The following is an 11740-nucleotide window of genomic DNA, read 5'->3' as shown; positions in this document are numbered from 1 at the left end:
AAAATTTTAAAAAAAAAAAGAAGCATTGCTTGAGAACCCAGAACGTTTCTGGCACAAGGCTGGGTGATCTAAGGCACAGAAGAACAATAGGGGGACTTCCCAGGTGGTCTAGTGACTAAGACTCCATACTCTTAATGCAGGGAGCCTGAGTTCCATCCCTGGTCAAGGAACTAGGTCCTGCCGAAACTAAAGACCCCTTATACCCCAAGGAAGAGCAAGGACCCCACGAGCTGCAACTTATAAGACCCAGCACAGCCAAATAATTAATAAGCAAATAAACACTGAAAAAAAAAAAGGAATAGGAATCTCGGCCCAGACCTTCAAAAGAGTTTGATCTCTTGTTGCTGCTGCCGCTGCTGCTGCTAAGTCGCTTCAGTCGTGTCCGACTCTGTGGGACCCCATAGACGGCAGCCCACTAGGCTCCTCGGTCCCTGGGATTCCCCAGGCAAGAACACTGGAGGCGGGTTGCCATTTCCTTCTCCAATGCAGGAAGGTGAAAAGTGAAAGTGAAGTCTCTCAGTCATGCTCGACTCTTAGCGACCCCATGGACTGGAGCCTACCAGGCTCCTCCGTCCGTGGGATTTTCCAGGCAAGAGAACTGGAGTGGGGTGCCTTGCCTTCTCCGTGATCTCTTGTTAGAGAACATAATAAAAACAAGTACAGCCAGAAGCCATAATATGCTGATGAGCCACCATCACCGCTGCCAGGAGGATGAAAAAGGAAATGTACTCATTCATTGGATAAATCTGCATTGAGCACCGACTGCGCGCTCTCTGCATTGCACATGGATGGACATCTTAAGGAGATGATAGCAGCCAGTCAGGAAATATTATCTAGATGGATAAACATATAAGGTGCGGGAAGTACAAAGCGGGAAAACCCCGAAGATTTCCCGAGAAAACCCCGAAGATTTCCCGGGAAAACTGGGAGGAGCTGACGCTTGAACCCATCCCTGAAGGAAGAGAGCGGCCAGCAGGGGGCGCCAACTGAGCGTTAAGTATGCCCGGTGCCACAGGAGGAGCACTTCCTGGATCATTTCATTTAATTCGCTCACGAGCCCTATAAAATAAGTATTTATTTTTCCTTCTATTTTACAGGTGGCCAGCCGAAACTGAGAAGGACTCCAGAACCTATGAACATTTCACAGCCAATAGGTGAGGTCAGAGCTCAGGCCCAGGCAGCTCCCACCACATGTATCCACAGAGCTGCGGTACCACCTGTGGTTTCAGCCTTCTCTGCCTCTTGCTGGACCGCATTCCTCCACTTCATCCACTGCGGTCGAAAATGCACATGACTTTGATGAATCGTTGGTTTTTACAATGTGAGAGTTCAAAGCGATGAACCATAAATTGTTGCAGTGACTCGCAATTCAGATCCTTCAGCCAGGTTGGTTGAAGCACTCCAGTGTTACCATGAACGCAACTGAGAACTCAGATTTAAAAGGAATAAAGTTGCTTTCTGGCTCTCCTGAAGTTTCTCTTGAGGTCTGAGATAACCCTCTTCTAAGGATTCCCTGCTTTTAGGGGTGAGATCAACTGTCCCAACGTCTGTCTCCACCCCCACCTCTGCTAGGGAGAGGATTTGACATCCCCTACTGCAGAACTTCCATGGACAGAGGAGCCTACAGTCCATGGGGCCACATAAAGTTGGACTCGACTGAGTGACTACACCACCACTACCACCCCTCCAGCCTGCCAGATTTTTTTCTGTTGTCTTTGCCCTTTTCCTTTCTTTCTTCAATCCCAGCACTCCTCCAACCTCTCAGGGAATAAGCTCACATCCTTCCAGCCATTCCCGGTCAGATGACTTCTTTCGGAGACCACTCCTCCATAATCCTCACATTTGCCCACTAGAACACAGAGACTCTCAAGTATCTCTTCCTGATGTCCAAACCACCTTTTCTGAGGAGGTGGCATTTTGCCATAGGAAATGAGCATACATTTGAAACTGAAAATGACAGATGGGACAGAATCACATGCCCAGTGCAGAGTACAGAGTGCAGAGCGCACTGGGAGATTAAAATGGGAGCGATCCATTGCAGCTTAATCTATGGCGAATGGGCTTCATGAGAGGCAAAACGTGAGCGAGAACTTGAAAGATGGACACTAACTGAGGAGACGCTAACAGAATCAGATGTGGAATAAACAGGCACCCGACTACATTTTTCTAGGAGCAGTTTGCCATCCTGACATAAAACAATGCTCACAATGGAGTGGTTTCTATGCACCCTCTACCAGTATGCCATTCCTGCCTTCTCAACAGCTAAATAAATCAGGCCTTCATTTTGTTAAAAAAAGGAACAAAACCAAACTTTTCTGTCAATAATTATTCCTAGCATAAGAGATCAGATCGTTCAAATCTAGATATAGTTTATGGATTTAATATTAAAATCCCTTAGCAGTCAATCCAATTAGGGAATGTACGCATCATTGCTATTGGGTGAGATTATCTCCAGTACTTTATGGGATACTAAATATGGTTTAAAAGTTCAGCTCGGGGTTTCACAGGTGGCTCAGTGGTAAAGAATCTGCCTACCAATGCAGGAGACATGGGTCCAGGTAGATCCCACATGCTGAGGAGCAGCTAAACCCATTTCAATTTGCCTGAAACTCTATTGAATTTTTTTTTTTTTTTTTTTACTTTTCTAACACTGAGTCCATCTTTAAGGAGACATTTGCTCTAAGAAAAGCATTTCGAATTTTAAAAAACAAGTAATCTACTTGCTGAGAGGTTAGATAAGGCAATCCAAGTTTTAAAAAGACTGGCTTTGGGACCTCCCTGGTGGTCCAGTGGCTGAGACTGCACCCTCCCAATGCAGTATTAGGGTTAGGTTCCGTCTGGTCAGGGAACTCGATCCCACGTGCAGTAACTAAGGCATGGTGCAGCCAAATAATAAATATATAAACAATTTTTTTTAAAGACAGGCTTAAAAAGAAAACAAACAAGAAACTCTTAAATAAATCCAAAAAAAATCTAATAAGCCACATCTATACCTCAGATGAGCTGTGTTATCAAATTTATAGTTAGTTTGTTCATGGTGGGAAGAAGTGATTTTGTCACAGTATTTTTATCTTCAAAGGTTACTACCTGTCTTCAGATAACAACATTGAGATGGTTGTGAATGAAATTATCTTTAATACAGAGTTAATAACTTTCAGGAAAGGCTGATAGTTTCATTTATTATGGGGACTCTAACCAGTCAGAGAGATCCCCTGGGGGGTTGTCTTGGTCTATCTTAGGATGCAAAGTGCTTTTTAAAATTCTGAGGCTTTTTAAAATTCAGGTATACTGGTATACTGGTATTGCTTCTAGACATACTTAAGATTAAGAGACAACAGGATCCATGCCACTGAGACCACACTTTTTACGCTCTCTGCCAGCAATGTCTGCACCTCACTCTACTCCACCCTCTTCCTTCCTGAACTACCAGCAACAGCAAAAACAAAGAAGTCATATCTCAGTAGATATTTTTGAAGGGTAGCAGATTCTGCCTCAAGGGTAGCAGGATATGCCACTCCAAACATGCTGCCCCAAACATGCCACCCCAAACATGCCACCCCAAACATGCCACCCCAAACATGCCACCTCAAACATGCCACCCCAAACATGCCACCCCAAACATGTCACCCCAAACATGCCACCCCAAACATGCCACCCCAAACATGCCACTTTGGCAAATTATTATTTTGCGCTAAAGGCAATTGAGAAGAGAAGAAGCAGATACAAGCAAAGCTCTCTGACCTCCCTCATTTGCTTAAAAATAGGACATAAACTTGTAAGGATGTTCCCCGTTCCCTCTCTACCAGAGAGGACAGCAGTTAATCCCCGGAGACAAATGTACACCCTACTCAGCCCACAAATGGCACCTGAAAAACCTATGTAATCAACTTTACTAACTAGTCTTATCTACCACTTATTGCCATTTAGTTGCTAAGTGGTGTCCAACTCTTTTGTGACCCCATGGACTGTAGCCCGCCAGGCTTCTCTGTCCATGGGATTTTCCAGGCAAGAATCCTGAAATGGGTTGCTATTTCCTTCTCCAGGGGCTCTTCCCAACCCAGGATTCGAACTCCCATCTCAGAATGCCTGGCACATGGACAACACTCTGGAAATGGCAACTCTGGTCATTCTTTGCTTCTCTGAACTAGAAGGCCAGTGGAGTATGTAATGGCAGGGTTGCCCCAAATGCACTGTAGAATATATTTAGGTAGTAACAGTCAAATATTTGCACACCCCTGCTTTAAGACAACTCATTATATGAAATTTTCAATTTTTTTGAACTCACATGAGACCTGGGCATCTTTTATGAAGAGTCTTGCCCCTCATCAAACTGTGCTGCTTCATTCCCCAGGCTGTCTGCTGGCCCTCTCCCAAACACTACTCTGCAAACAACCCTCCAAGATTTTAAACAAAGTGAGCTATCCTTAAACAAAGCAGTCCTTTCTGACATCACCTGTTAAGGATGATTGTGCAGGATTCATGTATTCCCAGAACTGAAGGCCAATCCCAGCAGGAGTTGTATTTCTGACCAACGTCAGATTTCAACATGAGATAAGTCTGAGATGGACAAATACTATAACAGGAAACTAAACTATAAACCACTCTACATTTAAATGAGTAGAAATAGGACCCAAGACTAATAAAATGGGCATTAAGGCATGTACACATTGATTACATGAAAAGCCTCAATGAATTATTAAATGCTAATCCAGTTTTATATTGTGCGTAACAACTGTAACAGTTTCATTATATCCTAGTTCTGACCTAAAATGAATACAGCATCTGGGATAATTAAGAGATAGTCATTTAGCAATGCTTGCCTGTCCATTAGAAATTTATCAGATGACCCAGATGACCCAGGTTTTTTCCAAAAGCTCACCAAGGAAACAGGAGAAAAAGCCTTCCCCCTGGCCACCCAAGATAAAGGCCTTGAAGCTAGAGGAGATATTCACAACCTTTCTGCTGACAATAAAGACCTGGGCTGAGCATTAAGTCTTATAAATCTTTAATGTGATGGTGTTCTTTCCACTGAAAGCATTTCTTTTCTGGAATAAGGGCTGACTCCACACTTCACTTTCACCCTTTACACCCCTCTCCATTTATAAAGAGCTACACACTACCCCTGATCTGTTATCAAGAGCCAGGAGATACCTGGTATCAGAGGGTCCCTAGGAGACAACGTATGTTCAGTATTTCTCAGCCTTCACCACTGGAAACTGATGGTGTCTGACATCTATTAGAGCAGGTCACATGGCACTGAAAGGCAATAAAAATGATCAGATTACATCTGTAGACTTTACATATTAAGGTTAAAAATTACGTGGTATGAACATACGTGTACACGTGTGTGTGCTCAGTCACTCAGTCGTGTGTGACTCTTTGAGGCCACATGGACTGCAGCCCACCAGTCTTCTCTGCCCATGGAATTTTCCAGGCAAGAATGCTGGAATGGGTTGCCATTTCCTACTTCAGGGGATTGTCCCGATTCAGGGATTGAACCTGGGTCTCCTGCATTGGCAGGCAGATTTTTTTCCATTAGCTCCACCTGAGAAGCCCCAATATGTATACATGTGCAATATTTTTAAAAATAAAATATATGCATATGCAGTTATTTTTAATAAAATACATATTTAATTTTTTTAAAAGGTTGCCTACCTTCTTCCTAATCATTCTTGCCTCCCACAAAGTCAGCAAAACCTTTTAGGAAAACAGATCCAGTGGAGGCCTATGCAAAATATCTTCTTAACTGTTCCCTTGTTTTAAAAAAAACGAGCTATCATAGTTTCCATATGCAGTAGGCTGAAATATTTTGATGAACTGCTTAATGTTTTAATTTTATTTTTAAGTTGCATACTTTATTTTCTTGCAAAATAAAAATGTAATATAAAAGCAAAACAAAAATTAGCTTTCCAGCCCAAAATGTAGCCACTTATGCTAAGCCCAAGGTCCCCAAACCGAGACTTAATACCTAATTTGTCTATGGCTAAACCCCCCTGAACGCACCCCATCTTGTCTGATCTTGGAATCTAAGCAGGCTTGGACCTGGTTAGTACTGGGATGAAGAATTAATACCTAACCTAATGGCAGCTTCCTCCTCTCCCGGGAACATCATCTTCTAGTCAGTCTGGCATTACCTGGTCAGCACCAGTGAGGTGCCAGTGCCCAGGGTAGGTCACCCCCAAAATGTGCCTCAATGACATATTGATTATTTTGAATCAAAGCTACTTACGAAATAGACTGGGACTTTCCCAGGTGGTCCAGTGGTTAAGAATCTGCCTACCAAAGCAGGGGACATGGGTTCAATCCCTGGTCGAGGAAGATCCCACATGCCAAGGAGCAATTGAGCCCTTGCTGCAAGAGAAGCCACAATAAGAAGTCTACACATCGCAACTAGACAGTAGCCCCCAATCTCCACAACTAGAGAAAGCCCACGCATGGCAACAAAGATCCAGAGTAGTCAAAAATAATTTTTTTTTAATGGCCAATGCTAGAGGGACCCTGAACCCTCCTAAATCTCCCTGAAAGCAGGAAAACATCTCCCCTGTGAATGGCACTCTCCCTGCAACAGGAGGTAGAGGACACCCTTATCACCAGAGAGGGGGAATTCAGCTCAGAAGTCTATATGAACAAACCTGGTTACTATTTCAATTTACCACCCCAAGCCCAAATTCTGCTTAGATTCTTCACTAATTAAAGCACCCAAAGCCTTAGTTTCTTCACCCTGTCAATTCCTCACAGATTGTTTCCTCGTCTAAAGACTAAAAAAACTGCCTGCTTTGTCCATTTCTCAGGTCTCATTTCTCTGAGACTTCCATGAGCATGTATTAAAATGTGTCTCTTTTTCTCTTGTCAATCTGTCTTGGGTCAATTTTATTATTAGTCCAGCCATAAGAACTCAAGAGGGGTAGAAGGGAAATTCTCCATCTCCAACAGAGGTGAAGTGAAGTGAAAGTCACTCAGTCATGTCTCCAGGCCCGAATACTGGAGTATTCTCCAGGGGATCTTCCCAACCCAGGGATCGAACCCAGGTCTCCCGCAATGCAGGCAGATTCATCAGCTGAGCCAACAAGGGAAGCCCTCAATTCGTCTGATAGACCCCTGTTGGCCCTCCCAAAGGAAGGTGGCCTTGTCTGAAACAATCAGATCTCTGCTAGAATAACTTCTTGTCCTGCCTCCTTCTGCCTTCTGAACAGCTTCTCAGACCCCTTTTTATTTCCTAGCAGGGACGCTCCCTGGTTCCTGAATTACTGAAGAAAGCCAATGTGATCTTTAAAAGTTACTCAGTTAAAATGTGTTTTCCAACACCTCTTCAGACTTCCAACCCAGTGTGAGCCTCAAGCCCACCTCCCATACAAAAGTCTGTGTTCCTGCAGCAGATACACAGTCTTATTGTGTCTGCCCACAAGGTAATCGGGCCTTAGGCTGCCTGAAATGAACACTCACTGTCACTGCCTGGCACCCACACCATTCTCCTCCCATCTGAACAGGTGGATGTCTGGGTGCACTCCAGTTTGGGGTTTCCCTAACCAAGAAATCTTCCTCTGAGAGCCCAATCAAGACCTACTTGCCCAGAGAGCCATTCCTGATTAACCAGCAAAGGTTTTAGTTTACTCCTGCAACTGTTCTTCCCTGGATGTCCCTGGTAGCTCAGAGGATAAAGAATCTGCCTGAAGTGCAGAAGACCTGGGTTTGATCCCTGGGGTAGGAAGAAACCCTGGAGCAGGGAATGGCTACCCACTCCAGTATTCTGGCCTGGAAAATGTCATGGACTGTATAGTCTATATGGTTACAAAGAGTCAGACGTGACGGAGAGGCTTTCACTGAAACTATTCTTACTTTTATGCACCCAAACATCCCAACATCTGTTCACTCTTAATAACATTTAGGATGTAGACACCTGACATATGTTTAATCCTTGCACTCCTAAAACTGTTATATGTAAAATGAAGATAATAATAAGCAACTTCACAGGGCAGTTTTAAGGATCACATAGAGGGAGGTATATAATTGGTGTTCAATCAATGAGTGAAATAACAACCTGAATGCACACAAGATTTCATAATGTGAGTTGCCTTCCCTTTCAACCCAAGAGAAGCAGAATATATGCAAGATTTCATGCATAGGTCCCACAAATGACTGTCTTTGATCTGTTGACCAGCAACTCATCTCCTCGCTAAAATGCATCTTCCCTTTTATAGCGACTCCAATAGACTAAGGGCTTCTCTTGTGGCTCAGCTGGTAAAGAATCTGCTTGCAATGCAGGAGACCTGGGTTCAATCCCTGGGTTGGGATCCCCTAGAGAAGGGAAAGGCTACCCACTCCAGTATTCTGGCCTGGAGAATTTGTACTATACAGTCCATGGGGTCTCAAAGAGTCGGACACGACTGAGCGACTTTCACTTCACTTCACAATAGGCTGAAATTTCTTCTTCCTTCAGTTAAAATCTGCATCCTTACAACTTCTACCTTCGGATCCTGGCTCAGCTCCCAGGAGCCTGCACAATATATATCAGGCCCCCCAGTTCCCTTTTCTTTACTCAGAAGCAACTACATTAGCCTTGGAGTGGGTCCCATGGGTCCATGCCCCCAACAGATCCCACCACCAACACACACATTCACCATGAAAGCAAAAATTCTCAGAAAAATTAATTCTGAGCTTTATTTCAAACTTGCAGGGGGAAAGCAAAAGGGAAAAGTCTGTCCACAAAAACAGTCTTAGGAAAGGGCTGTTTTAAAAACTGAAAGGAATGTCTAGATAATCGGCCCTCAAACTTTAGCTGCTTCAGAATCCCCTGTGCTGGGTTGCTTCAGTCGTTTCGGACTCTTTGGGACCCCAGGCAAGAATACTGGAGTGGGTTGCTATGCCCTCCTCCAGGGGATCTTCCTGGCCCACGGACAGAACCCGCGATTTTTATATCCCCTGAATACTTGTTAAAAGAACTAGCGATGGGCCCACCCCAGTTTCCCATTCAGTAGGTGTCAAGCGCGGCTGAGAACTTGTGAAGTTGTGGCTGCTAGCCCTGGGATCACTTTGCGAACTTCTGATCGAGACTGTAAATAAAGTTGTTGCGACGTAGAACTGATTAATTTCACGGAGATGTAAAGCTGCCACGCTTTTACCTATTGGACAAATAGCCCTGACCGTGGCATCCCAGAGCCGCGTTTGGTGTATTTTCACCAGAAATACCCAGCCGTCCGGTTCCCTCCCTGGGCAGGATCAGCGGAATGCCATTTGATTCAACAGTAGGGATTTTGATTTTCAAATTGGGAAGCTTTGCGGATGAAATTCGAAGAAGGGCACAGCAACCCCCTCCAGTATTCTTGCCTGGAGAATCCCACTGACAGAAGAGCCTGACGGGCTACAGTCCCCAGAGTCGCACAGACTCGGATACGACTGAAGCAGCTTAGCACGCACGCACGCACGCACGCGGATGAAATTTAGGACCAGCTTTTCCTTTTGGCCGCGCCCCCGCCCCGGCAGAAAGATCTACGGTTTTCTCACGGCGACCAGCGCACATCCGCCTCTCACCACCCGGGGGCGCTGCGGTCACCGGATCGCTGCACATCCGGCTCTCCGCTGGAGCCTGCAGCCCCCACGCGCCGCATTGCGCACGCGCAGCAGCGCCTCCGACGCCAGACCAGGAGACGCTCCGGAAGTGGCCCGGAGAAGCCACCTAGGGTTGCCCAAGAACGGCTGTTTCCACTTCTCGCTCGCCCTTCAAGTCTCATGCTTTACCTGGGCCGGAATTAATGAGCCAGACTACCCTACCGAAGGGAATTTACGAAATTCGAATGTCTGGATTGAAAAAGGAAAGCTCTGCCGAAACCCGGGATCGAACCAGGGACCTTTAGATCTTCAGTCTAACGCTCTCCCAACTGAGCTATTTCGGCGCCCCTTTTGTTGCTCTCAGAGTAAACTATCACTGAACTCCTGGCGTTGGCTTCTCCCGTCTCTTCTCAGTAATCATTTAAAAGTGTTTCTTTCTTGTCAGATTAAATGGTTTTCTTTTTTAAAGGGCTATACCTAGAAGCCTGCCTTTTTATGAGCCATGACTAAATAGCTAAGTATACGTTACTTAACTTTTTCCAGTATAATCTGAACCTCTGGTTTAATTGTCGACAGCCGGCAGCGTGAACTAGCCGGTGTCTCGGCTGCAGGATTCAGGGGTCGGGCTGGCCCGCAGCCCGGCGGAGCGGGGTCAAAAGAAGCGATAGCTGCTCGCCCCCACCCCCAGGGCTCCACAGCTCCTCGGCACGCGGGCTCAGTCCGCCCACAGCTGGTTCCAGCTTTCCCGATGGAGGGTGGTCCCTTTGGCAAGCCCCCTGCCCTAGGAGTAGCCCTTTCCAGCTGTGACCGCACACTTTTCATTATTGGTATAGACAAGAAATGGGCCAGGGCATGGAGATAGGGCTGCAGTCTCCGCGATCCCGGGTCCTCGCCCTGCTGCGTTTACCTGCCACCACGCTGCACGGAATCAGCCAGGTACGTCTTAAAAGCTTGGCGAGCTCATTGACCACGGTCATCCAATATCAATACTAAATGTTTCTGAAGCACCAGCTACGTGTCAGGCACCGACATTCTGCACCCCCCAAATGCCCTGTTTGTTTTGTTTTGCTTTTTTTGCCTCTCCAATAAAATTGTAATTCTCCAAAGGCGGGGTTGATTATCACCGCCGTTTTACCCACTTAAGTGGAAGCTTCACAGCCAATTTTGAGTGATAGATGTATGTATGCATACGAATATGAAAGAAAAAAGTGTATGAATATGGGGAGTGATAGCTATCTCTAAGGTCTCTTTCTGAGTTCCTCTGTTGTAAATCCAAACAGAAGAGCTTGGGATTTATCAGAAGTCATTGGTTAAGGAAGTGAAGAGACCAAAGTGAGCTGGGGGATGGACAGAGTTCTGTGCACGCTTAGGAGAGGTTGGAGTTCAGTACAGTTCAGTCGCTCAGTCGTGTCCGACTGTTTGCGACCCCATGAATCACAGCACACCAGGCCTCCCTGTCCATCACCAACTCCCGGAGTTCACTCAGATTCACGTCCATCGAGTCCGTGATGCCATCCAGCCATCTCATCCTTGGTCGTCCCCTTCTCCTCCTGCCCCCAATCCCTCCCACCATCAGCGTCTTTTCCAATGAGTCAACTCTTCGCATGAGGTGGCCAAATTACTGGAGACTCAGCTTTAGCATCATTCCTTCCAAAGAAATGCCAGGGCTGATCTCCTTCAGAATGGACTGGTTGGATCTCCTTGCAGTCCAAGGGACTCTCAAGAGTCTTCTCCAACACCACAGTTCAAAGGCATCAATTCTTTGGCGCTCAGCCTTCTTCACAGTCCAACTCTCACATCCATGCATGACCACAGGAAAAACCATAGCCTTGACTAGACGGACCTTAGTCAGCAAAGTAATGTCTCTGCTTTTGAATATACTATCTAGGTTGGTCATAACTTTTCTTCCAAGGAGTAAGCGTCTTTTAATTTCATGGCTGCAGTCACCATCTGCAGTGATTTTGGAGCCCCAAAAAATAAAGTCTGACACTGTTTCCACTGTTTCCCCGTCTATTTCCCATGAAGTGATGGGACCAGATGCCATGATCTTCATTTTCTCAATGTTGAGCTTTAAGCCAACTTTTTTGCTCTCCTCTTTCACTTTCATCAACAGGCTTTTGAGTTCCTCTTCACTTTCTGCCATAAGGGTGGTGTCATCTGCATATCTGAGGTTATTGATATTTCTCCTGGCAAT

General features: G+C 45.6%; 1 non-coding gene across 1 annotated transcript; it reads right to left on the bottom strand.

Moving 5' to 3' along the window:
* On the bottom strand, positions 9818-9890 carry TRNAF-GAA. Its single transcript has one exon. It is a non-coding gene; the product is annotated as a tRNA-Phe (tRNA).

Source organism: Capra hircus, chromosome 12 (assembly GCF_001704415.2).
Source record: "Capra hircus breed San Clemente chromosome 12, ASM170441v1, whole genome shotgun sequence".
Lineage (NCBI taxonomy): Eukaryota > Metazoa > Chordata > Mammalia > Artiodactyla > Bovidae > Capra > Capra hircus.
Note: the sequence above shows the minus strand (reverse complement) of the source record. Positions and strands in the feature narration are given on the sequence as shown.